Below are 6,410 nucleotides of genomic sequence, written 5' to 3'. Positions count from 1 at the left end.
GGATCATGACCTGAGCCGAAGGCAGTCGCTTAACCAACTGAGCCACCCAGGCGCCCTGGGCTTTCTTTTATATTTATTTTATTTCAGGATTTTCTCTGCTTGCTTTTCTTTTCTCCATTCTATCTAGACTCCGAAAGCTATCTCTTCCTTCATTTAATTCTCTTCTCTCCTAGAAAGGTTGCTTCTCTAAGATCACATCTTGTATATTGTGTGCACCTTTTAGATTTCTTTCCTATAGTCAATGTTCTGGTCTAGCAGGTCTACTTTTCCCGTACTTTTTGTATTTAAGATGGACTTTTTAATTTTCAGGGACCAATATCTTTGCTGGAATCTAGTGTCATCTTTTCTACTTACAGATAATTTGAAGTTGGTAGTGCTCTCTATCACCTAGCTGTGCTGAAGGTGTAGTGTTTATGTGGTTTTACCTGTTCTGTTGTTGATCTACATACCTTTGAGGAGTGCATAATGAGAGCTTCAAATGTAAGCAGGTATCGTTATCTCATCTACCCCAAAGTTCTGGACAAAATACTTTGCAATGAAAAAAGTATAGCCAAATAGCCAAATAATATATGGTGACATTTGCAACATGATTAGACATTAGGGGACTGCATATAATGAGATACTGTGACATATTCACCAAAAAGGCTAAAATTGCGAAGACTCACAATACTATGTGTTGACAAGGATCTGGAGTGTAGCTGGAAGTTGCATACATTACTGGTGGCAATATGGCCATTACCAACCACCTTGGCAAACAGTTTGGCATTGTTTTCTAAACGTAAATATTTTCTAAAGTTAAATAACATACTATATAAGCCAGGAGACATATACCCAGCTGTAGATATAAACACAAAAGAAATGAGGATATATATATCAACCAAAAGACAAGTAAAAGTATATTCATAGAAGCTTAATCATAATAGTTCCAAACTGAACACATTACAAGAGAATGGGTAAATAAAATGTGTTTTATTCATACAATGGAGACTATACAAACAGCCACAACATGGATAAGTTTTTAGAAAAATTCTTGAGTAATATAAGCTAGACACAAGAGGTGTGATGCTAATGTTCTATTCATATCTTTATCTGGATAGTCACTAAATAAGTATAAACATAATTAAAAATCCAAGGAGTTGTATTCTTAGTGCATTTTGTATATATACATATATAAAAATTCATGAGATGAAGTGGAAGAATGTCCAAAAATGCTTGGAGTAGAAGATAAGACTTCTTCAATACCCTGCACTCAACACAGACACAGACAAAAATGACTTTTAAATCATCCTTCGAATATTATCCTTATTCATTTGCATGCTAAATGATTATTGTAGTTGGAAAGAAATAAGAAAGAATGTTAATGCGTTAGGGATTTTTTTTATCCTAGTGAGTTATGTATATGCATGCATTTGCCATGCATGTCTTTTTAAATTTCAATATACATTGGATATGATCCGTGTCACTAAGTATTGTTTTATGACTGCTTTTGTTTTCTATTGTATATACCGTGTTTTATTTCAGCTTATATCTCTGAAAGTCATTTAATTCAATTTATTTTTGCAATTATCAATAGCACAGCAATAAATATTGTAGCTCTATCTTTGCCAATATGACTTTTATTTTTTAAGCATACATGCCTAAAAATTCCATAACTTGGTAAAATCCCACAAAGAATTTACAATTCAATATATTTAATACATACTATCAAACTGTCTTATAGAAATCAATATAGATATTTAAGCATGCATATTAGGATTGTTTTATTTGAATTTTTATAATTAATAGAGTTGGACAAGTTTAATGTACTAATTTGCATTCATATATTTTTTTTTTTAAAGATTTTTTATTTATTTATCTGAGAGAGAGAATGGGAGACAGAGAGCATGAGAGGGGGAGGATCAGAGGGAGAAGCAGACTCCCCGCCGAGCAGGGAGCCCGATTCGGGACTGGATCCCGGGACTCCAGGATCATGACCCGAGCCGAAGGCAGTCGCTTAACCAACTGAGCCACCCAGGCGCCCCTCATATATTTTTTTATATTTGTTCACTGAATAATTTTTGACTACTTTTCTATGGAGTATTAATCTTTTTTATATGAATTTATAAGGAGATTTTACATATTTTTATTTTGGTCAGCTAAAATCCTTTTGTTCTTTTCTATTGGTTCTGACTTTTCCTTCTGGAGTAAGAATCATCCTAATAAGTTTACAAATAAATGTTTTTAAGCATAAAAAGGGTCTTCTGTCAGGTAGCGGGAGGGGAAGAATGAAGCGGGGGAAATCAGAGGGGTAGACGAACCATGAGAGACGATGGACTCTGAAAAACAGGGTTCTAGAGGGGAGAGGGGTGGGAGGATGGGTTAGCCTGGTGGTGGGTATGGAGGAGGGCACATTCTGCATGGAGCACTGGGTGTTATGCACAAACAATGAATCATGGAACACTTCATCTAAAACTAATGATGTAATGTATGGGGATTAACATAAGAATAAAAAAAAGGGTCTTCTGTCATTTTTCATAAGACTTACTTAGAATTTGTCATAATTTAATTTTGAATCTTATTTCTTGATTCTGTTTGTATTCAACATAGACTTGCCTTTTCCCCCCCTGAATTGATTGGAATGTGTTTTTTTCTAAATTCCAGTAGTCCATGAAAGGGGGATGAGACACCCCTCCCTCATTCTTGATGTTCTCATCCAGGTGGAGGAATATCTATTACTTTAACACTCCAGACCCACTTCACACCCTAGGTCACTCCTCCTTGAGAGGTGGAATGACTTATCTGAGTGATGAATTTCAAAGGAGAAACTATTCCTTTCTTTTTGAAAGTTTGTATACATTCAGAAAGAATATATTCTTGGTTACTCTTTCTCATGCAATCTGACCTCTAGGTAGAGACCTGCAGAAATCCCGCACTTTCTGTGATTAGAGTAGTAAGTTTGCCTGATTCTAGAGCTTAGTTTTAAAAAGTTTGCTTGCCCCAAAATATACCTTTACCAATAATAAAGATGTAGTAAAGATATTTCGGTCTTCACTTGACAGATTGTTTATTTACCTTTTCTATTAGTGAAGAACAAGTGCTATATTATTTTACTTTCTCAAACTACTGTATCTTGTATATTGGATCACGGTTATGAAGAATTTAACAGGAAAAGTAGATTTCAGAGCAAAAGCGTACCTAGGAGTTTTGGGATTTTGATAGAGAGGGAATTTTGACTCAGTGACACAAAGTCACACTTATTTTGCAATATTTATATAGGTTATAGTTTATGCATAACTTTTAACTAATAAGATCCCAGCAAATGGCTATGAGTCTAAAGCTTCCAAAAAGTGGAATTCTAACCTTCATAGGTGTAATATATGGCAGATTTGTTCAAAGGTGAATGAATAATTTTGTGCAGGTGTCCATTCACTTCTCTAGGGGCCACACTGCTAGTGCTGAGCCTTAAGCAAAGGCAAATCCCTCAGCAGAGTAAAGTCCCTTGAAAACTGTCGAGCTATGTAATGAGCGCTGGGTATTATATAAGACTGATGAATCACTGAACTCTACCGCTGAAACTAATAATACACTGATATGTTAATTAATTGAATCTAAATTAAAAAAATAAAACTGTGAGCTAAGCAAGTCTCCACAAAGCCTTGTGTCCTATGGTCCTTGGCAAATGCAGGTTGGTCAATTGAGTCAATCTCAACAATTGCACGAGCAAATATTGCTGCAGCTTAAACTTGGACATACAGAGGAAGCTTTTCCCAAGCAGGTAATGATTTCATTCCAAGGAAAAGAGAACCTTTTCATATAAACTCCTGTTAGACAATTATTTATTGTTTCCACTCTATTTTTCAGCCATGTCTTCAAGAAATATTCAGTTCCAAGACTAGTCTGACAGGGCGGTTAGTCTGCTTTAAATCGTTTCACTCTTTTATGGTGTCTTAACTTGCGTTTGTGACCCAGACATGGCACTGTGGAGAGTCTAACCTTCAATTCTTGTGGCATATACATGGGCTCAAGAGTTAACTTCCACTGAGTGGGCTCAACTTGTCCCTAAATTTCTTAAATACATAAGCTCTGACCAGGGCTTTAGCTTCCTGTCTTCTAATCAGGAGCTTCTCTTTAAATGGGTGGTAGATTTCATTAATGAACGAATACAAATGGGGTGGGGGCTTACCATAAAAAGAATATTGCATCTTCTTACATTGAGAAAGAAAAACAGCTCAGTGAAATTATCGCAAACCTAAAGACTAAAGGTAGCTTAAAGATCTGGATGAAACATTCTATTTCTAGGAATCAAGTCTGCTGAGGAAATCATGTGATTTGTAAAGGTTGCTCCTACATGACAGGAACACTATAAAAAAAGAAAGAAAATAAAGTAAAACAAGTTAATTAAACTAGAATAAGAGAGAGGGAGAGAGAGAGAGGAAAAGGGTGGGGGAGAAGGGAAGGGATTCTAAATCTATGTGGTAGAAAATAATTTGAAGGCCAGGAGCCTGAATCTAGGCAATTATTCACTGCAACATTAAAACCACTAAAAAGCAGTAAATAGCACGTGTTTGCTTTCAAGACAGAAAGATCTTAAGGGATGGGACTGTCTGAGTAGATACAGACATTATCTGGACCCTGAGAAAACATATGAAGGAAATATATGGAGCAAGGCATAGGGAAGAGAAGACGTATTAAGGGACAGGTGGCCAGGACCATGATAAAGTCCAGGACCTCATTAAAGAAACCAGTGGTAAGATGTATTCTTGGTGGGATTATCAAAAGGAGGAAGCTAAAGATAAAGAAGCTTTGTTAGAACAGTGGGATTTTGGCAGATCCACACCTACTGATTTCACATTTCTCAAGTAGAATAATTTCCCAAGATAAAATCTAGAGAATAATGTTCTAAAAACCATATTGGCAAAGGTAAAAAAAGAAAAAAGTGAAGGGAGAAAGGCAGCTCATTTCAACTGCTGATTTAACATATAACAATGAGTGAAGAGAAGCAACGTGAGATGGAATTTCAAATTTTAGAAATTCCACAGAATATTCCTTGGAGGTAGAGGAAAACAGCTGAGGGCTGCAAAACATCAGAGGCTTATTTCATTATAACCTCTCCACAAACAACAAACACAGAAGAAATGTTACATGAGACCCAGGATGTGTGAAAACCCAGGAAAGACATTGTCTAGAGTGTGTGGTACTTATGCAGTAAGAGCACAAGCTCGGAATCATCAACCACATTTCAGTTCAGGAATCCACTGAGAGCAATCTCCGACTGAAACAAATGTGGGGGTATACCCTCCCTGTGAGGCATGTTTCACAAACTTTATTGCAACAGGTAGTGGAAACCCCACACAGTCCTGAAAATGCCTGCTCAGAGGTCCTTTAGTACACAACCATCGTGTCACAAGACAGAGACGGGGGGTGGGGGGTGGAGAGGGAGAGGCAACAAAGAAATGGAACAGAAATGAAGAGATTCTGAATATGCTGAATAAGAAAAAAAAGAGTAAAAGCATTTTGAGTAATACCTACTTGACTAGAATTGCCATCCTTGTTCCGTAACTGTTTTTACAACCTTACTTCTTTTTTTCCTCTTGTGTATTTGTCTCATTCCCTCAAGAATTAATGGAGTTGTGGGATGGAGTTACATATCTCTTAGCATTCTTATCAGTGGAAAACTCAGCACCTCCAACACATCAGGTATTCAGTAAAGCAAACACAGAATATTAGGAAAAAAGAATAACACTGGAGAAAATAATTCTCATTCCTCTTCTACCACAATAAGTTAGAAAAAATAAAACTATCTAAACCTCAGTTTTCCTGCCCCAAAATAAGAACACTAAAACCTGCTTTACTAAATACCTTTTTATTTCATTGAGGAAATGGAATCAATCATAGACAGGGAAGTATTTTAAAAGTCCAGGTATTATGCATATTGCAACAGAATAACAAGGAAAAATGAAGGTTCATTGGAACCTTCATTTCTCCCATCTATAAATCTCCAAAGCAAGGCTTATTTCCTCACCAAAACCTTCCTCAATGCTCTCTTTACATCCTTGTTTCTCAGACTGTATATTAAAGGGTTCAGCATGGGGATCACTGTGGTGTAAAACACTGAGGACACCTTTTCCTGTTCCAGGGAGTTACTGGAAGGGGGCTTGAAATACATGAATGTGATAGACCCAAAGAAGATCCCCACAGCCATGAGATGAGAGCTGCAAGTACCAAATGCTTTGGACCGGCCCTCTGAGGATCGGATGTGAAGGATGTTGTGGAAGATGAAGGCATAGGAAATGAAGACCGCTAGAGTGGGCACCAAGGTGTTAAATCCCGCAATGATAAAAAGGAGAAGGTCATTGAGATGTATATTGGAGCAGGAGAGATTGAGGAGAGGAAAGACATCACAGAAGTAATGGCTGATGATGTGGGATCTG

The sequence above is a fragment of the Leptonychotes weddellii genome, chromosome 11, assembly GCF_054177405.1.
Source record: "Leptonychotes weddellii isolate Sample4059 chromosome 11, ASM5417740v2, whole genome shotgun sequence".
In the NCBI taxonomy this organism is placed as follows: domain Eukaryota; kingdom Metazoa; phylum Chordata; class Mammalia; order Carnivora; family Phocidae; genus Leptonychotes; species Leptonychotes weddellii.
This window is presented reverse-complemented; position numbering follows the sequence as displayed.